Here is a 21,309-nt window from a genome sequence, read left to right on the forward strand (position 1 = left end):
ATGCTGATCTTTTACACTGGCTAGCAACGACTGCATCAGAAAGCAGGCAGAATAATGTACCACTCTTCCGTTTCTCAAGGGGAAAAGCAACTGAACCTCTTCTCAATCCTTTTTCTAGATGTGCAGCCTAAAATGTTTTCTCTTTATTTTAAAGAATGGAGATCTTTCCATTTCCAACTTGGTCCTCTCCCCTGTCGTGGCACTACTGCAGTGGCAGACTGAGGAGGCATCCACAGGAAGTGGTTTTGCACACGTACTAGCAACTGAAGTGTAACAGATGAAGTTTTTTACCTGCTTGTGCTCTAACAGATTCACTATAGGGCTATTAGAACTTTAAATAGTTAAAGCTCTTCAAGTTTTTATATCTTTCAAACTAAATCACAATCGTGATTGCAAAGAAGGTGTTCTGCAGCTTTATGTCTCTGTGTCTCTATTTAAAATAGCGGAGTAGTCATGTTTACTTGGCACAAGCAAGACCTAGTCAAAGTTATGATGTACTCTGGGGTTGTCCTGGGGCTGTTAGAGATAGCACATCATTTTGCTATCATAAGGTCTATCAGGAACAACCTAAAAGTTATACCCACATGGTTTTCTGGATGAAGAGCATGTTATTTTCAAAATGTGCTTTGACTCTACTTGTTTATATTATACAGGTATTTCTGCTTACCTTTTCCTAGAGACCTTTAAAACACCTCTTAGAAAAGGAAGTAGACTTTTCATGTCTTCTCAGTTGACTGTAATCCATTGTCACTATGCGTAAAATAACAAAACCTAGTCCAAAAGGACTTAGGAAACAAATCCTTTCCCTGGAAACAAACTGAAGTTATATCCCCGCATCTCTACCACCTCAAACGGAAACTGAGTAGCTTGATGCAGAAATGTTAACCTACTGTATGATAAATAACAAACAGGTTAAATACAGATGCATATAGCTGATAAGTGAGAGATGAGCTGATTTGCCCAGTTTTACAGGAAGTTAATAGCAAACTAAAAGCAAGTAACATCTTTCCTGTTTACAATTTCAAGTTATGGCATGAATTAAAGGCAAATGTGAACTAAGATTCCCATCTTTACTGGAAAGAAATAGGAGTTTAGTAGTAGTAGCAACCAATCCCTGTGACATAAGGTCTAACACATCGAACACAACTGGAGGATGGCAGGTAGACGGTGTTAAAACTAACATCATGCAGACATTAGGCAATTAGAACATCCTTTTTTTGTCTCATAACTGCCTATCTAGGGGAATGCAGAGATGCTCTGATTAGACAGAAACCGAGTGCATTTAATTTCCACTTCCTTCCAACCATTTCAAAATTCCTTCCTTGAAGAGTCAGCTTTCCCAAACTCTAAATTTTGTGTTCTGCTTAACCTCATAGGTATTCCAGAGAATATGCTAGCTAGGCTTCTCTTTCCACACTCATTAGTTCAGTGTGCTTGGCTCTTTTCCTAGGATTTGGTCTAGCATAGCCTCTGACCATTCAGGCCATTTGTCTGAAAATCATTTCCCTCTTTACTTCTGCAATTTTCCATTCAGTGCCTGAGCAATTAAAATCCCTAGTGATCAAAGCCCTGGTCTTCCAACTGTCCCTTTCTCTTCAAAATCATTGCATGAGCTCCTTTCCTGACGGCATGAGCTGTGCTCAAGCAAAGAGTGCATGACAATTGCTCGATTGTTAGAAACTGTGAGTACCGCCTTAGCCAAAATATTGACATCATTCTGACTGGCACATTAAAGATTAATTTTTACTAGGGCTGTAACTGCAGAGGAGCAAATCGTTTTGATGACATTAAAATCAAATCCGTTCTCATATACAGTCATTGAGGCCTAAATAAGTATTATTTCTCACTGTTCCTGTCTCAGTTTCTTGGTCTTGGCTCTTTGGTTAGCATTACCGGCTTATTCTTGATTCACCACGAGGAAGGATTTCACAGGTGTTTGTTCCTTCCTGGTACTAAATTGTCTATGAAAAGCACATTATGTATCCACAGTTTCTGTTTCATGGAAAAATACAAATTCTCTCTTTATATAATTCCTGTCACTTGCAATGAGCATTACAGCACTCAGTACTGCTACACGGGGATGAGCGCGGACCTCTCAGCATCTGGAGTCCATCTCCTGTGACCCAGGTAGGCCGTGTTAATGAGTCACCTTGTGTGTGTTGGTGCAGTTCCAGGCCCTGGGATGCAGGGCAGCCAAATGGTCAGGACTGCTCGCTTCCAAAATTTCCCTAAGTCCCTTCTATTCCTACCGTGGTCAGCTTTTGTTACGTCAGACTGGAGGGATGTCGTATGCGTGTGTCAAGAGTTAACGCACTTTTTTCTGTCATATACTGAATCCTAGACTGTACGACCCCGACCAGGTGGAGGGCTGCAGGCAGGCAGTGCCGCGTTCCTGTAGTCACAGAGTAGGTGGCTTTGTGGGGAAGGTGGAAAGAGGGAGGTTTTTTGTTTTGTCAGTGAGGGGGAGAAGTAGTGAAGTTGTAAAGAACATAGGGAGCGTAGGGTGCTAGCAGAGAGAATATAGGGTTTGCAGCACTGTAATTTAGACCAAGGCAGAGATCTCAGAACATTATTTAATAGGGACTATATACTGAGCAATACTTAAAACAAATACATGGAAATGAGTTTTTCTTCTATTAATATGGCATAATTCTCAAGAACAGCACTGAAGTGTTTTTGTAAGGTACAATTACAGTAGAGTCATATCAACCTGCTAGGTTAATTTCTCCATACAGAACTGCATGTTTTTCTCCCTTCAGCCAGCCATTCATTTGTCCGCCTACAGCTTGTAGCACCAAGCATGAATAGTCAGCTCTAAAGCACAAGTTACATGACTCTGTAAAGAGTGAGCTAGTAAGGCAGAACCATTACCCAGGAGCACCAAAATAGAAAACCCTGCACTCTGTTGTCTGCCTCTGAATCCTGTGTCATCAGCCATGACAAACCTAAAATGCACTAAATCTGTTGTAGGTGTTTAGAGAGATCCTTGCCTTAGATTTAAACAAAAGCATTCTTTTTTTAAACGAGATAATCTTAATGCCTTTGGTGCAGTATTAAAGAAGGAGTTTGAATAGCACATTCAAAATGATATTGATCCTGAAAGTCTGGGTTTGGAGAATTGTTCCAGGGTTGTTGTAATGGTATGACTTCACCTTTCAGAGGGACACCTTGGTTTATAGTCGCACATTGATATCTTTTTCTGTTATTTTTTTGGAGATGTCTTCAAAGAAAGTAAAATTCAGTATTTTTCAGCTAGGTGATGGGATAGGTTGTCTTCCTCAGTCCCGCTTCTGTATCATTTATCCAAGAAGTTCAAAGCACTTAAAGTTGGGAACTTTCAGCTGTATTCTTGTGAGATAAGACACATTCCAATGTCTCTTATAGAAAATTGAGGAGCAAAGAAGAGTTCTGAATTCTGTGAGGTCTCAGGGACTTAGTGGCAGACCCAGCAGTACAACCAAGGTGCCCTGACTCCTGGTCCTGCGATCTAACCGCCAACCAATATTATCTCTGTTGAGAGTGTCTGCAGTACCAGAATCTGGTGTCGTGTACCGGCTGATTCTGTCAGAGCCAGTGCTTGCCCCCAGCTCGTTTGCAGAAGGCTCTCAGGAAGCCAGCTTAGCAGCGGCTCCTGGCTTGGCAAAGGAGGTAAATGCGGGACAAGGTGCCCAGCAGACGGCTGTTGCTGCAGCAAGTTGCAGCTGCCCAGCGCAGAGTCCCCGAGCTGCCTCCCTGTTCGGCCGTGGCTGGTCTATTCATTCTGCAAACAGCTTCTTTCCGTTCCAAGACAGCCCTAGGGACACAAGGGAATGGCAGAGTTTATTATAAACTGAGTAAAGGAACAGACTATTGCTGGAGGAGATCCAGGGTTATAAAAGATTGGAGCAGGGGGGGAAGGGGAGGAGGGAACAGGACATAATTTGTGTTTGTGTGGGAGGGGGTGGGTACTGGTGGCTTCAGAAGGCATTCCCCAAGCCCTCAAGACCTTTGCTGGTTTTGGTGCCATTTTCTGCAGTGCGTACCGCGCTGTGTCAAACCCCGCTTACTTTTTATTGTATCAGTCATTCTCTTTATGCAGCAACACGGATCGCAGAACGCTTGCAGGTCCTGTTCTGAATGAGCTCCGCTCTCTGCCAGCTCAGCCTAGTTACAGTGCTGTAACTTATTCTGGGGGATGGGAGAAAAAGGTTGCTGCTACTTTAAATATAATGCATTAAGAGGATGCTGGAAAAAGGCCTGCATGCTGTAATACCCAGCCATCTAGTTGGAAAAGCAGCCAGATGTAATACAAAAGAAGAAACACAGCCTCTTATGGATGCAGCACTAATTCATAAATCAGGTGAATCAGCTTAGGCAACTGCTGTGTTTTTATGCCTCTGCTGCATGGAGAACTGCATGTTGGATGCTTTTATTTGAAGTAATGGAACCAGATAATCCCTTGGACCAGGACAACTCCAATGGTAAGAAGTAGAAAACATAGGAAAGAGGAAATAAAGGATAGCAAAAGAGCGTCTGAGTTGCACATCCTACTTAAGGCAAAGGGTTAGGCATGTGTTTTTACTGGCTTCTGCATGGATCAGTAGAAATGAGTGTGGTAATGTGCTTCACATTATCTTAAAAATCCCTCTGTTTACAGGGTTTCAAGATAGGCATGCAGTAGACTGATATAACCAGGGTATTGTAAGAAGTAATCCAGCAGGATTGGTGCTCTCCTCATTAACCTGTCTCCTGGGCAGTCTTTGCAGAGAGGAGACTAACCTGTTTATTTTACGTTATTCAGTTTGGGGGTCTTTTTTGCCAGTGAGAAAAGATTGTAACTTTATGCTGTGTGTCTGTCAAGCCTAGCATTTGGAAACAGTTTCTTTATCTGCAGAAAGCTTTCCTAAAGGCAGTTGCAGTGAGTAATTTACTTAGAGGGATATATTTAGCTGTGGACCACATAAATTCACCCTGGAATTAAAGTCTGTGGTTAAAACTGCAGCTATTCCCTGCATTTATAACATTCCACATGCTGATGTTCTGCTATCTGGTCTGTTAGAAGGCACACAAAAGGCATAAATTGGGGTGAAAAGTTGTTTGCAATTGCAAATCTTACATTTTTTTCTCTGTTAGTACAGTGGATTGGCTGCATTGAGGACAACAGATTGTTTACATTTTAAAAAACCAGTTAAGGCTGTGTTTTTCAGAATGCATTGATTCTCAGCTCTTTCATATGTATTTAGTGCTATTCTGTATGCAGTCTGAAATCCACAAAGTACTCCACCTTCTCCATAGACAGGGTTCAAGAGCTACCTCTGGAATTCCTGCAGCATATTTTCTGCTGATAACCCGGAGCTCTTAGTACAACGTAACTGCAGTGTTAATATCAGAGTAGACCTGAAGCTGTGCGGAAGGAATGTGGTTAAGGGAATGAAGTAACAGTGAAACTATGTGAACAGTTGACTGGACAGATATAAGTGGGCAGCACTGCTTTACTTCGAGCTCCGTGCCGTGCTGAGGCTGAATTGTATAAAATAATGAAGGACAGAATTCAGTGTTTTTCAGATGATAATATTTACCTGAAAAAGTTCAGAAGGTAGTATCACAGTTCTTTTATTTCAATTTTTATTCTCTTTTTAATGTAGTTATATTACTTTCCTTCTAGAACAAAAGCATCTACCTCCCGTGTCTCACTCCTCCTCTTCTGCCACTATGACATAGATTTGAAAGTGTTTTTTTTTCTTTATAGCAGCAAGTTTTAGGATTATCAGAGAAGTGCATGCACATTTTGGGCTGATGTTAACAGACATATAAACAACTATCTTTGCGTGTCCCAACATTAGAATATGGATTTTAGGAGTCACAGAGAGTGTCCTGATTCTTTGGGAAATATAAGCGTAACTTCGCTTTCTCGGATTTGCTAAAACGGCTCACTAAATTTAGAATGTATATTTAAGATATAGAACTTTTTCACTCTTCTCCCTACAGACATGTGAAGTTTATTCTGTCACATTCTGTAGTAACTTGTGTTTCCTACAAAATATTTGAATAAGTAGACAGGCACTGGAAATGTTCATACTGTGAAATGAGGGAAATAAGCACCCATGGCACCAAGGACCAGAGCAGAACTTCCTATGGTTCCCCTTCCTTTCTAAATCCCTGGTTTCCTTTTAGATACATTTTTTAAAATTACTTATTTAAACAATGTAAACAATCCCATGGTTAAAAAAAAAAAAAAAAAAAAAAGGTTGAAGCATTTGTTGGTCGGGTCAATTGCATAAGGTGTTGTGCTGCCGGAGCCGCAGGAGCAGAATCGATGCGCGTTCATCTGTTGTTCTGATACACCATGCATTGTTTTGCATGAATTCATTACGTAGAAAGTTCTCAAACATATGCCAGCGGGGTGCTGGTGAGAAAGGTTTTCTCCTCTGAGAAGGTTTTCTGGTAGCTGTCATTCACGAAGCAGCCCCTTTGTCCCTTGTATTATCAGACAGCAAGCGAGCTGCCCTGGCCACACGGTAGCTGTTGTGTTTATCTTCCTGTACTGCCCACGTGACAAACACGAACGCCCTGGGAACAGACCGTAACTTGAACTGCCTGCTGTAAAAGTGCCTTTTTGCCTTCAAGAATGTCAAATCTAATTCCTTCTGCTGGCAGAATGAAAACTGTTATTTCATTTTTGATTTACCGGATAGTCCTTCCTGGTGTGCCATACACCTTATCTCAGAATTCAGTGTCAGTTCCTTCTCAGCTGGTCGCGACCAGCCCAATAAATAGATCGCTAATGATAGCAAAAGCTGTTCTGAAGGATATGTGGCAGTAATATACTTTACATTTGCTCTTTTTGCCTCTTGCAGCCCTTTCATTTGCTTATAGAGATGTATGAAATCGTCTAGAAAGACCTTAGTGGAATATTCAAGACTGAGAAGCTGTGTGGCTCATTTTTCCACACAGTTTTTTACTAATCAAATCAGGTTGCCAGCCTCTGTGGAGGATACCTCATGGATTTATTACTGCTTGTGACTGGAGCAGAGGGCCAGCTCATTTATTTGGGGGCCTGCAATGAGATTTCAGCTGTGTTAGTTGCCTTGACACAAAAGACCTTGCAATAAAATCATAACCTGTGGGTGAAACGGTTACTGGGTTATTTTCTATGATTCCTCGTAGAGCTGTGGTACTTGCACCACTTTGAACACCAGCTCGAGAAGTTGCTATCCATTCTGATGTTTGTGAAAGGAGACAAAGTTCTGCAACTTTTCTCCCTGTGTACCTGGGATAAAAGCTCACATAACGATCCGGATTCTTGTAAGGCTTTTAAAAATCATTACGGCACCCCCAGCCCCAGTATTTTGTTTCCATTTCTGAAAAGAAGGAATATAAAGAAAGATTATTGTCATTTTATGATGGCTCACAGTTCTGACTTTTTGATGTGTTTAAAAAGTACTGAATGAATGTACTTGGTTCTGCTCTCTCTTTCTGTTACACACAGACACACGCACATACAAACCCACAACCTTTTCTTGGAAGGAAAGTGCTGAAGAATGTGCTGATTCGGAAACCATCGCCCTAAATTACCCATTTCAGAGGGATGACATATCAGAGCTGCAGATTTCTCTTTGTGCCGCTTGCAGCTATAAGAGTAAAAGACAACTCAGCAGTTTTTTTGTGAGCTGGCAAAGATTTATAAAACGTTGTATTTGTGTACAAACTCTTGAGTACAAAATATCTGAATTGGGCATTGGTTGTGTCTTCTAATTGCTTAGATTACAGTTGTTGTCGCTATAGTGAGCACTGGTATCACCTCCGAGTTCATTCTGGTGTGTAGCCTGACAATATTTCTCTGTGAGTTACTTATTAAGCTTTTAGAGGCACGGTGGATTTAGCAGACTTTCTGAGCAACATTGTAGAGCAGATCTCGTCTACTGGTTTTAGTGGAATCGTATTCCCTACGCAGTGAGGGCGAATCACAGATGCAGATTTTGTACCACAAAGGGCTGGAGTTAAACCATTGTGCTTTGATAATACAAGAATTATAGCATGTGTTTTTCAAACTCTGACATACGTAATCAGCCGGGAGGATTGCATGGATGGCAGCCAGGCCTGAACTTTTCCTGCTGTTGGTAATTTAGATTCTTTAAGCAATGTCACAGGGCTGTAAGGAAATCTAACCTCAGCAGCACCTCGATGTGTGTTGAAGATTGCATTTGGTAGAGAGGAAAGCAGAAGCAAGGGCTGGGAAAACAGAAACTTTTCTAGATCAGATCTGAAGTTTAACAGCAGAGTTGTGCAGGAACCCAAGACCAAGAATTTATGGCTGCTGCAGGTGAAGAGTGAGGTGTTTTATTTAGTGAGAGAGAACAAAGATCTGCCATAGAACAGGTGAAGGCCAAGAATGCACCTCAGCAGACAGAGCCGAGGGCTCATCAGCTCCCTGGGCTCTTCCATTTCACGGCCATGAAGTTTGTTTCACTGTGTGGACAATATATGTATGTTACTGACCTCATATGATCATCTTCTTAAAAGAGGATTTCCCATCGTTGTCTACAGGACCGAAGACAAATGCTAATGGGTAGTTTGGAAATTAAGCACATTAAACTATCATTAGGTGATTAAACAGTTCTGCACTGTGGCCTGTGGCATAGGTCATTTAAAAACGATGCCTTCTTCATCTGCTTACCTCAGCCAGCGTTTTAAGTTGTTTGCTTTTGTTTGTAAAGAACACTTTGGATTCAGTAAGTTAAAAAAACAGTGTATATTGGTAGTAGAAATACTTATATGGTTACTTAGAGATGTTTAGAATTCTTTAGCAAATATATTATTCCTTGATATTCTGTTACATAAGCAAGGTCTCTCTTCTGATTAAATAGCAGTTATTTAAAATCATACTTCCTCATCGTGAATGTCAGTTTTCAAGGCTGAGCTAGCTGAGAACTATAGAGCATTGAGACATTTAGCCATCATTCTTCTCTTCTTTGTTGCAGTCCTTATACCATGTCTATCTTCATGGTTTCTGACAAAAGAGAGGTAAAGGAACACATGCTCGATGGTAGGAAAAACTGGAAAGAGGAAGACAAATGTCAATGTAATATGTGCAGAAGATAAACGCAGATTGAATTCCTGATGAATTGTGCATAAAAGCAGCAGGCGTATTTTGGGTGGCAGTCCTTTTCTTACAGCATGCCGTAGCTTTCTTCATTTTCCCTATACTGTGTTCAGGTACTAACTATAACTCATATGTAAGATGTGCTGCACTGAAAGGTAAGACTGAAGGAGTAAACGCATTTTTCTGGAAAAAAGAAGTTTTAAATTTTGGTAGGCAAAGACGAAGTGGAGTATCTGTACTAAAGAAATACTGCTGGCAAATTCAAATATGTCCTACCTGAGGGCATTATTTATTGGTGAACATCTGAAATAGTGACAGCTTAGCCCTGGAGGTAAGTTGTATGACCAGTGTGGGGCGTACTCTAAAGAAATGATGCAAGTACGTGTAGTGATCACTGCTGGAAAAGAATAGTAAGTAGTCTGCCTGAACTGTCAGTGAGTGTGTGGCAAGTACAGTAAACACAGAGTTTAAAATAGGTGGGAGGGTATAATTGGATTTCTTTATTGTCCCCAGAACTTTTTGGCAATGAAGAGAAAGATTTAAAAATAGATATAAGCAATATCTGAAAACTTCAGTATAATTTACAGTACGAGGTGAAACACAGAAACCCAATCTAGCTTTAGTGAAGTGTCCAACAGTATCAAAAAGGCAGGAAGCTCTGGGGGAATAGGAGACCAAAGATTAACAAGATTAGTATGTCATGATTTGTAGAATGCATTCAACAATTTCCAGGTTTATAAATGAATTAGGAACAAACTTTGCACGCAGTCTCTTCCTTGCTCTCACTACTAAAATCTATAGAAGAAGGTCAAGCCAGTCAAGGAACAAGCACCCCGCCTGCCTATGAGCCCACAGTAAAGGAGAACCATCTACGTGAGAGTACCAAGGGACGTTAGATGAGCAGGGTGTAACCATCCGTACTTGGAGGTAGTGGAAACAGTTAAGGTAGTGCCTTCATTCTTCATAATGAAGAAAAAGGGGCTTTTCACAGTCAAATATTTCCAAAGCCTCTTTTATTTTGCTTCCAAAAAGATCAACTCCAAAACACGGCCTTGCAGCAAAGCCTTCTAGTTCTCTCTCTAAAGTATGACGCTGTTACGAGTCTCTCACAGAACTTCCTACACCGGATTTTTAATGTTATATTCATGTGTCCGATTTGGAAGACAAAGGACAAGGGATTTAATGGAAGAGGAGATGATATATCAAGGTATTTGTAGGTCAGAAGCTTTCAAAATCCTAAGGTTCTGGGTAGCAGATAACAGAAGCTGGAGAAGCTGCAATAGAAACATAAGTCTTTCTCGAGACCTTTTCTGTGACCTTTCAGCAAGGGTTGCTGTGATCCCATACGTGAAGCTACTGAGGTGTTGGACAGAAGCCTCCTGTTCTGGTGATGCCCAGAAGGGTTGCCAACAGCTGATGCTTTACATCCATATCTAACGAGAGTGCTGTATGCTAGGGATAGAAAGAATAAATAGGTGCTTACCTTTGGCCACTGCACTGCAAGGTTCTTGAGTCTGATTGTCTGCTTCGGGTGTTTGTCAGGGAGGTTTCTCAACACATCCGTGCAGTTATCATGTCAGAGCATTATGGTGATAACATTTACGTTTAGGTATGCTTCCCTCTGAGCATCTCCAAGGAACTAGCACATGCAAAAGATTTAATTGCAAAGCATCGCTACTGCTGATACAGACTTGGAGGCCTACCAGCTGCCTTGCTCGGTGAGTCAGTAGTTAGAGATTCTGGCAGCCCCAGAGCTTAATGCAGCGATCAGAAAATGTCTGCCAAAATAAAGTTTCAGGTTTGTTTTTCTACCAAATCTAGATATGCTGCTATTTGGTTTACGCCTTTAAATACTTTTCTAGAGGTAGCTGAGAAGTTGGTAGACAGCTGTGGCAAATGTACGAACACGAGCCGTTGTTCTTTGTCCTGGGGCTCTATGTGTGGGCTTGTTTGCTTAACCATTGGGTGGGCATGGCGTGGCGTGGGGAGCACATCGATGCCTCCGAGTCCTCCAGTTAATCCAGGCTGGAGAATTCCCAATGCTCGGTGTTTTGAAATAAGGAAAGTAAGATGTGAATGGAGTTCTCTTACTTGTTCCAGAATAAATAAATACATATATTTGACTTAAAATAATAATAGTAAAAGTTAGGCCAGAGTTCACAGTATGTCATTGTCTCTGCAACTGGTCTTATACTTTGCAGAAGTGCTGTTAGAGTATTACTCGTGGCAGAGAGAATATCCCTGAAGAGTTTTTCACAGTTCATGTGTCAGACAGGAATGCAAAGGATCAATTTACCGCCACAGACAAAGATCTGAAAATATCCAGGGGAACCTGGGAGAGTGCTTCCCACCCCAGATAGTTGAGCTGATTTAACTGACTCCACTTGTCTGACTGCAGTGCGGTGGCCAACCCAGAGTTAATTTCTGGTGGCAGCAATAAAAGCATTCTATGTAGACTGCAGTGAGAGCTGGCACAGGAACATTAAATGCAGCGTTATCTTCTTGGAGTCTTTGCTGCTCTAAAAAAAAATAAAGAGAATTTCAGTATGTTTTGGAAGGCTGACGAGGGCAGTACTGTATTCTGGGGAGAAAACTGTCAGTGCTCTGCAAGTCTGCTTCCAGGAGTAACTTGCTTTGTTTAGGAGCTCATCCTTTACTACTCATTTGCAGCTGTCAGAAAAGCCGGACATCAAGCCGTGCAGTTGGATTTAAGAGTGATCCCTGGCTGAGACAGTTGCAATGGTACATAAGCTAAACAAAGCAGTTGGAAATAGTTTACTGGTTTTGGCCAGCTTTTGGGTAACATAGTTCCCCTGAAAGGTGGGTAGGCATTAACTCATTTGCTTCTTAGATGTATTTGTTTTACTGTAATTTAAACTTTCCTGGTAAATTTAGGTAGAACCAGTGGAAATATTGAGAGCTTTTTATGTAGGTTTTCAGCAAGAGATGGCATGGGAAGCTTCATCGAGTTAACTGGGAATTGTTTGTCTTGAAGAACATGCACACAGTTCATCCTTTTCTGACTCTTTCAAATGTTTGTAGTGCTTAAGACTGAAGAAAAAAATGCAGAGATTTAATTCTTCCTGTGACTTCCAACCCAAGATTAAGTTGACAACACAAAGATACGGAAAATGTAATCAGCAGTTAGGATTTAGGGGAAAAACAGGTGCATTCGACTCGAAGCCAATGCTTAGTACATTCGGGTTGCTGAACTGCCTGCCTGTGCCTCTGACTGGGAGAGAGGCGTGTTTTATTTTCCCTGCTTATTCATTTTCTGAGTCATTCATCTTGTGCTATAGCTATTGAAAACTGTAACAGAGTCTGGGAAGCGCTTGGCTTTTGAGTGCTGCCTCCTGATTGGCCTAGGGAATGCTGCTGTTGGGGAATAATGTGTGAATACCATCTGCTCCGAGGAGCTGGGAGCCTCAGCGAATTTTGCTTGGAGAGGCACCTTTAGCCAGGACTACAGGCAAGGGGAACAGCCTTGCTTTTGCTGTTTGTTAGCCGAACTTAGTTGTGCCTTTAGTTCCTTTCTGCTTCCCTGTTAAACTTTTTTGTGCTTTGCTCAAGGGTGAAGCAGAGGTGCTTCTCCTGTGGGTTTTGGGGTTGTTTTTTCTTTGCCTTTTTTTTTTTTTTTTTTTTTTTTTTTTTTCCTGCATGGGATTTCTTCTGGGGTTCAGAATGCACACAAAGTGGGGAAATAAATCAGCAAGTTTTGCAGCTGTTTATTGCGGTGCAGCAGTCAGCATGGAATGTCTGAGCTGCCTTGAGAAACTACTTCTAACAATTTGACCTGCTTATAAAAGGTAAGCAATTAAGGACTTCTGCATTTCAGGGACTGACTTCTTACTTACACAGAGGTTTTGTTTTGTTAGGAATGAATGTCTCATTTGAAATGTACCGTTGCCTTGTAGCAATGCCTGAGATCAAAAACTGTGTTTCGTCTCAGAATGTCTTTAATGAGCCTGAAGAAATGAGCAGAGTTGGAACAATGCTTGTCTTCTTTCTTTTGGAGCTTTATAAAACAAAGTTTTTAGGTTTTAAAAACAAAGTTTGTGCAATGTAAGTGTAATTGTAATTCAAGACTGCATATACATTTGGGTTTGCATTCCTTTGGAAGAGAGCTCTCCCAACTCGTGTTTCCCTGAGTGTTATCTCAGACAAAACACAGTTATTTTCCAGCAGTCCAGATTTGCAGTCAAATGGTGCATTCCACTTCAAGGAGACAAGATACAGTTTGTGAGCCTATTAAATCCTGCGCACTAATGACCTGCTGGTGTAGATTCAGTCACTAGAGAGAGAACTGTAGCCATGCCTCTAACCTCAAAACAACAGGCCTGCCACGAGCAGACTGCTGGCCACCATTCTCTCCCACCACTAATTAGCACATACTTAACTTTATGATGTTGTTTTAAAACATTAGTTCTTTTTTTTCTAGAGGTGACATTTCAGTCAGACGCTCGTATCTACACAAGGCAAAGTTAGCTGGAGGAGCACATGAAGTACTGCTGTTTTACAAAGTGCTAGCCTTCCTTCCAGTGAGTCACATTATTCAATTTGCTGTCATCTGTTCCAAGGAGAAATCTGCATAAAATATTTCTAAGACCTTATGTTTGCTGAAGGCCTCACTGTTCCTTATTTTTGACAAATACCCGGGTTTTAGCTTTCTTTTCTGTGTCCATATGTTAATTGTAACTGTATCTAAACTAAATAAGTAGGTTTCAGGTCCCTCTGTGTATTCTAAGAGAAATAATGCAATAAATAGGGGAACAGTGAATTTATATAACTGATACTTGATCCAACCTAAACTTTCCATATTGAATCAATTTTAAATAAACAAGAGAAGAGCCTACATCTAGTATGCTTTCTTCAACTCAAGCCTCTTGAGCTAGTGCTCTTGCAACACAGAAAAGAGCTGTAGCTGTCTCCAGTTTCACTAAAAAACATAAATAAAAAATTAGAGCTCATTTCACAGAATCATCTAGGTTGGGAAAGACCTTCAAAGTCACCAACTCCAGCCATCAGCCTGACCTGCTGAGTCCCATCACTAAACCACGGCCCTCAGTGCCCCACACATCCCCTAAATACCTCCAGGGATGGGAACGCCGCCACCTCCCTGGGCAGCCCGTTCCAGTGCTCCACCACCCTATCCATGAGGAAATTCTTCCTGATGTCCAACCCAAACCTCCCCTGAGACCTTTTCACTTACTCATTTTTGTGGCAAAATGCCAGATCATCAGAAATTACACGTTTAATGAGGAAAAATGCTTCTTTGGAGAAGCCTGATTCAGGAAAATTGTTGCAAGCCAGAGAAGGAACACCTGCAGGTGCTACAGCAGTGCAGTCTGTTGGCTGGTAGCCACTGCACTTACGTAGGGCATAGGATATAGGATTAAGGTCTCGCTATGCCTGGTGCAAGCCAAGGGTGCCTCTCTCATTTTATGCACATTTAGAAACCTTGAAAAGTCTCGCATGTACCAGTGCAAATGATGTTTTCCAGTAATTGTCACACTTCTGGGGATAGGAAAACTATTTCTCATTCATTGCTGCTGATAATCATAATAAGTGCTCACCCAGGTCTTTTCTGGTGGAATTATATTGGCAATTAAAGATTTCCCAGGTGCCCTTTATTAATCTGTCATTGGGCCAGACATGATGATGGTAATGAAGGGGCATGGGGAGTAAAATCCTGACCTTTGAACTTCAGGGATGAAGATCACTTCCATTCCAGGCATAGCTGAGGATTTTAAGCCCTTGGCAGCAGTGCCCCAGGAGAAGCTATAAATGATAGTGTAAGGGACAGTGGAATCAGAGCTTTTAAATTCAGTGCTATGTATGTATGCACGCTGAAATCAAAAAATTGCTGCTGATGGAAGTGGGTTTCCTTTATGCTGTACAGGGTTTTTATGGTTTTCCTTCATCAAAAATAGTAGTTACTTGATTCAGTGGTCGAACTGTGATGTGTGTTTTCATGGGGCAGAGTTTATTGTTTAAGAACATGCAACCAGCCCTTTTGGAGAGGGCTGCTACTAGATCCCTCAGCAGAACCCTCCACAACTTAGTGCTGCTTAATATTTCCCTTGAATGGGATTCTGTGCAGCTGCAGAGCACTTCTTGTTGGCCTTCCTGTTGCTAGTGTGCTGTTATGATCCTGAATACAGCAATTTCATCTGCTTTTCAGTCTAATCCAGCTATCCTCATGCAAGTTTAAACGTGTTCTTGTTATCTTCTTCTTGTAAAGGAGAGCTGAATTAAAAGTGGCTTGCTCACAGTCGTACACAGGGAGCTTTTAGCATTGCATTGTTGCTGTGTTGTAGCTCCTTAGCCCATTTCCTTTTCTTCTCACTTCTCTTCTCTCTCTGTCACCTCCATAAATCAATAAATAAAGGTAATTTGCTGGAGGCATTTGTCCTTTTACTGTGGAAAGTGATATCCACCTGACACGCTTATAGGAAGCTGGAAAATCTTGGTGCTGTTTGTAAGCAGGCCTAAGTTTTTTTTTGATGAAGACGAATTGTTGTTTTTAGTATAGGAAAGTGTGTTTTCTTGGTAAAGTGGCAATCTGCCAATGCAACAACATGATTGTGTATTTACAGCTTAATTTCAGGAATCCACATAGACTTCGTTCCTCTTTTCTTCCACTGCAACTGCTCCTGCCAGCCTTTGTCGCCAGACTTTCTCTGGGAGGTCAGTCTCACTTAATTCACAAGGAATGTGCTTCCCTCTCCCATACTTCGGTGCTTGGAGTCGCGATTTTTAGTGAGCTTGGAGCAGATTTTTAGTGAGCCTCACCGATCTGACCTCCCTAGAGTAGAGGCTGCCAGGCTGCAGATGTGAAGCGGAGCGTTGAGGTGCAGTCATTAACATAAGAACTTTGCATGCATCTGTGATAACTATTTCTTTCGCCTTTTTATATAATACAATTTTCCTTTGCCAAGGAAATGTAATAGGAACTATTTTTGTGTTCTTGGGAGTATTTTTGCTGGCTCTGAGCTCCCCTGAATAGATGCCGCCTCCTGCTATGATGTCATTGCTGCTGGTGCTTGCCAGAAGACTATCCAAATCAAAAAAGAGAGAGAAAAACAAGATAAGGTAACAAAATCAAGGCAAAAAATGGCTACCTTGACTTCATTTAGCTCAGATGAAGCATAGAAGCCAGTGTTTTAAACAGAAAAGGAACAGCAAGCAAGCAAGAAGGGCTTCAGAGAAACTGGAGTAGTCTGGTGGTGTGCAGGGTAGAGCGGAGACGTCCCGGTCTCTTTCAGGCTGCGTGAAACCATTTTTCAGAACAGCTGTGGAAGTGAAAATCAGCAAAAGTAGGTTTGATTTGGATTTTCCTCTTGGAAACGTTGAAAGCCATTCTCTCTTGAGGTCTGTAAACCTCCATCCACCCTTTTCTCACAGCAGTCCATGCCAGCTGCCTGGCTTTGGGGTGGGTTCACAGCATGCCAGAGTCTCGTTCGTTATCGGAATTGATCGGGTTGCCTGTAGTTCCCTGACCCGGGACCCCGACCATGTCTGCTGTGAACAGGGAGTAGCGGGGCTGCATGGGAACGGCTTCCCTTGCCTTCAGTCGAGGGAAGTTAGTCTTGAAAAAACACAGCCGAGCTGTATGACAGTTTTATGTGAATGTCTTTAGAATAATCAAAATCTGATTTTCAATTGAATATATTGCTTTCCAAAGAAAATTCAGCTAATTTCATGTATGCCCTTGTCCTTCAAACTTGTCTTGTAGATAGTATTTCTTTACAGAGCTGCAATGTCTTACTCTTTGACTTTTATGGTGTCTAAAGCAGTGCTATTCCTGTTATATGGCTCAAAAAATAAAACAACATCTGAGCTGTTAAATGAATATCAAACAACGGTGGTATTTCTTCAGTTTTATTAGTTTGGCATTTAATTCCCTGGAGTTAATGCTTCAAAATAGTTAACTGCTACATTTAAATCAAACTCGGTCAAAACGGGAGTGAGTTTGTGTGTATCCTTCTGCAAATTACCAAGAATAACAGCGCATTGTACTGTGAGCTGGAAATGAATTCCCAGAGCTGCGCCGTGCTACCTGCTGGCCTCCTGTGCCGCCTGGCTGCCCTTCCTGGGGCTGCTGTGCTGGACGCAGAAGGCTGCTCTCTGACCTCCAAACGCCGTGTGGGTGCTGTGCCAGGAGCTGCCGTAGAAGAAGAACCCCAGAGGCACAGCGGCGATCCTCTCAGCCGTGACCCAGGGATGCATGCTCCCTTTATAAGAAGTCGTTGAGGCTTCATGGCCCTTGTTTCTGGGGTTCTCATCACTGGGAAGTGTTAAGTGGCAAACTGCTCTGGTAACTTGGCATCGTATGCCTTCAGCAGGCTGAGGACAAAGCTGGAAGAGCCATGGGTACTTCCTTGCAGGCCTGTAGAGTAGACAGAAATACCTACAGACCAAATAATAAACGGTAATCTGAAAGGGACAGCATTCGGGAGGAGGACAAACTGTGTATTTCCAGGCTTTCTTGTGGAAACCACGTGCAGCATCTCTAGCTCCTGATCCTGACCTCGGCTGCCTCACGGCAGGAGAAGGAGGTCCCTGGTTTGGAGGTTACAGCTTTTCCTTAAGTGGCACAGAACTGAAGGCAGAGTATTGCCACCGAAAATGAGTCTCGTACTTCTCTTCACTTTTGCAGTTGCAGGTCTAAAAGAGCTAAGATTAAATGGCCTGTCGACAACGTAGAAGTACCGAGGCTCTAGTTTAAAATCAAGGTCTGAAAATAGGTGTCTTGAGAAAGAGGAACGGTTGAAGAGAGAAATGTTTTAGACGTGCACATTTCCTTTCGCTGCGCATAGAGGGTGCGGTTTGGGTTAGGGCAGTGTGTTTTTCAACCTGCAGTATGTGAAATGGCTGCTGGGTATGTCTGGAGTTTATAGATTTGCACAGAAGAATTTTGTGATAGTATTAACTGGAGAAATGGTAATTATTAATAGGATTAAAACGAAATGGAGAATACTGATAATATATGCAAGCTTGTGCTTTTAATATGGTTTGTGTGGGTGAATTCAGGGGGGAAGCAACATGGAACAAGTCTGTTCTTTAAAAAGAAATCCTTACAGAAAGTTTCCTACCTCAGTACATATGGGTTTGTCCATTTTCTTGTAATTTTGTCCACATGGTGTTATCTCTAAAGGCAAAGAGCCCCTTCTCTCAAGTCCCCCCGCAGAAGAAGCGGAGCTGCTGGCTCCAGAAGATGACATTGACTTTCCTTCTGACAGTGCCTGGGGAAGATGGGGGATGTTCTCACAGCCAGGTATTCAGGGCAGTGAAAAAGAGTTTTTTTATGGGTGGAATTAAGAGTCAAGAAGAAAGAACAGGTTTACAACCTGTCGGCCTGCTTGTCACGCTGTTTGCTGCAAAGGCGAAGGTCTCTTGCAGTGTTAAGAGCAAACCCCTTGCAGTTCTCAGGCCATGGGGGTAACCAGCTGCCTGGTTTGGAAAGAGCTCCCAGTGTTCAGGTCTAAGCCTCAAGGGAATTGGCTTTCCTCCAGGGAATACCCAACACAAATTTGTTAAAATCTTCAGCTTTGTGACAAGAGGCTTTTCCTTCCTCTGTAAAGAGTCACTGGTCCAAATAGGTCACTTAGTTTTTTAAAGACATTTACAAATTAACACGGAAAGACTTCAGCCCTGGTATTACAAGTCTAAATTAAATCTGGGCTAGGGAAAACAAATTTGTGTTGAGCTTCATCCAGCATTCAGTCGATACTTGAACAGTCCAAGAAGAAATACGGTTTTCATCTATGTATGATAGGGATGGGAACGGAACAGACAGCAGGGGGAAGTGCTGTTCTCCAGTACTGTATGTTCGTATTTTTGGTGAAAAAGGACAAAAAGGCTTTTGTCAGGCCCTAGGACCTGGATGTTTTGATATCTGGCTTCCTACCACCATATTTTTGGCCATCTTCATTTGAGCCTTTCCCAGTAACTCCTCCTCGTCTACTTTGCCATTAACCCTTGCCGCTCCCTAGGCCACATAGCACAAACGACCGAAAGCCACTGAATTTTCTTTTGGCCATTTAGCATTGTCTGTAAATATCTTCCTCTGATGCCACTGTCCCAGTCACTGTTGTTCCGGCTTTCAGTTGTAGCTTTTAATTCAAACCAAATGAAATCCCATTAAGTTAAGGTTATATTTGTCACAGCTTTCTTGTTGATATGTGGGATTTCCACAGGCAAACATCTGTGCTTGCAAAATAACTGCAAACAGGCACCTTAACTGCTTCGCCTCCCAGGCAGGCATGAAAGCAAGAAAGCAGGACGTGGCTGCAGGAGTGGGGACACGAGCTACTCAAGAAGTTGGGACAAGGCGTTCCTTTTTCAGATGATGTAGTTTTGCTTTGTGTTTTTGCTTTGGTTGCTTGTTGTTGTTGGTTTGGTTTTAGCTATTGGTAAATGGCCATGGATAACGATGACTGATTTCTCTTTTACTGTCTCAAAGTTTTCCACATATAAATATGTCCTGAGGTTGTGGGTAAGCTGACCTTGTTTTTTTATGAGCCATTTTATGTTTGCTGCCTGACATTTTGACCTCTGGCATTTGGTGCATCTAAAAGAAATGGTATATTTTTGGAAGCTCCCCCTCCTCAATGTTTTGTGGATGGCTGATCGGATTCCTTCCAGCTCTCACTGCATTTGCTCTCATTCAAACCCCGCTTTTGTGTGCGGTGGAGTAGAACTGATTTTGGGGTGGTGCAGACGGGAGGAGAGGCAAGGCCTGCATCTTTATTTCCTTGCAATCCCATCTGCCCAGTAACTACTGCAAGTTGCAAGGCTCAGGTCTAACAAAAAGGAGAAATAACGTCATGGAACACTAATGATCATGAATGCTCCAAGAAGAGCACTTCTGAGAGCTGCACGGACACCAGGGCCATGCAGAGCACACAAGAAAAGGTGTGCTGCCCCAGCTCCTTCCTCTGCCATGGCAGGTGTGTGGCTGCTGAGAGCCATCCCGATGAGAATCCCTCTCATCGTTGGTGTGGAATTACAAGAAAGAAGTCCAAATCTCTTTGCTATCTTTAACCAGGATGACCAAGAGAATTAATAAATTAATAAAGAGAAGCAGAATTGCAGAACTGTATTTTCTTCTTTCCTCGATGAAGAAAATGTTCATAGAAACTCAGTTCCCTGGTGAGCCAACAATTCCGTGTTTGCATTTTCTCTGCTCTTTTTCACATTCCAGTGGTGTTTAACTAAATTAAGAAATCATCTCAGCTAATAATGTGCTCTGATTTCTTCAGATGGGAAGAGTTTGTATGAAGTCTGCTCATGCTTGAAGAAGTGCAATGTGATTTTACTTGATATAATTCAGGTTGAAGACCTTGTGTGTTGTAAAGTTGCCAATATTGGAGAGATTTGTAAATTAATCAGATTGCGTACTCTCTACGGTATAAACATTTTTGCAAACATGGGTTCTTTGTCAGTAAATCACTTCAGTTTGGTCTTGTTGTTCAGTATCATATTGCTTGCAAATGGATCCCACATCAGAAAAAGTTCTTAAATATTTTAAGCTAATTATGTATGCACATATTTTGGTGAAGGATAGAGATGAAATATAAATCAAAACCCAACACAGAGAACTGTGTTTCCCATTGGATTATAATTAGCTTCTTCCTACCTTAGAAATATTTGTATCCAAGTGGATGTAACGCGGATATTTTGCAAACCCTATAATGTTTGGGAGCTAAGTGTTTGCCAAGTGTCTGTCTCTTACAGATGCTGTAGATATGTTCTCTGGAGGCCTAGTCGTGGAACAGTGTTTTTTCTGTCTGGATTTCTAATGCATTAAAATCTAATTTTCAACTAGAGAATGGGTAGACGTGTACCTTAGAAAAAGATGCTGATTTTCTGTTTAGGATTTTGCCTTTTGCAAGGAAGCACTGAAAACTGTCAGCCCTTCATTTGTTGTTTCTTTTACTGCTTGAAAATTTTCTTGAGAGATTTTATCTTGTCCTGTTAATTGTTTGCATTTAGCATAGCTTCTGCTCACCAAAGTTCCTTCCAGTCAGAGCTCATTGCAATAAATCATTCTAGCTTTGGGAAGTCTGGGCTTCCAGTCCTGGTAATTTAGAGGAGGGGTAAGAGGAACGCGGGAGCTGTGCCAGCTTGGTGAAGCACAAACTCTCAAAAGAAGATAAAAGTTTATCCAGGGAGGTCTGTGGTGGGAGGACTGTGGATATCGTTGTCTTGTAGGTGGGGTTAGT

The 21,309-nt window shown here is 41.9% G+C and overlaps 1 protein-coding gene across 3 annotated transcripts in view; it reads left to right on the forward strand.

Annotated features, from left to right (window-relative positions):
- The window catches only part of DAB2IP (DAB2 interacting protein), a 212,449-nt gene that overhangs the window by 28,122 nt on the left and 163,018 nt on the right, over window positions 1-21,309 (forward strand). Inside the window, exon 1 of one of the 3 annotated variants that reach the window (XM_035341249.1) lies at window positions 4,441-4,460. The exons of 1 other annotated variant lie outside the window; for it this stretch is intronic. The gene's annotated coding sequence lies outside the window, so the exon portion shown is untranslated. Of the gene's footprint in view, window positions 1-4,440; window positions 4,461-12,417; window positions 12,889-21,309 lie in introns of those variants that run through there. One more of the 3 variants, XM_035341254.1, reaches the window with a different exon arrangement.

This window comes from Oxyura jamaicensis, chromosome 17 (genome assembly GCF_011077185.1).
Source record: "Oxyura jamaicensis isolate SHBP4307 breed ruddy duck chromosome 17, BPBGC_Ojam_1.0, whole genome shotgun sequence".
Taxonomy (NCBI): Eukaryota; Metazoa; Chordata; class Aves; order Anseriformes; family Anatidae; genus Oxyura; species Oxyura jamaicensis.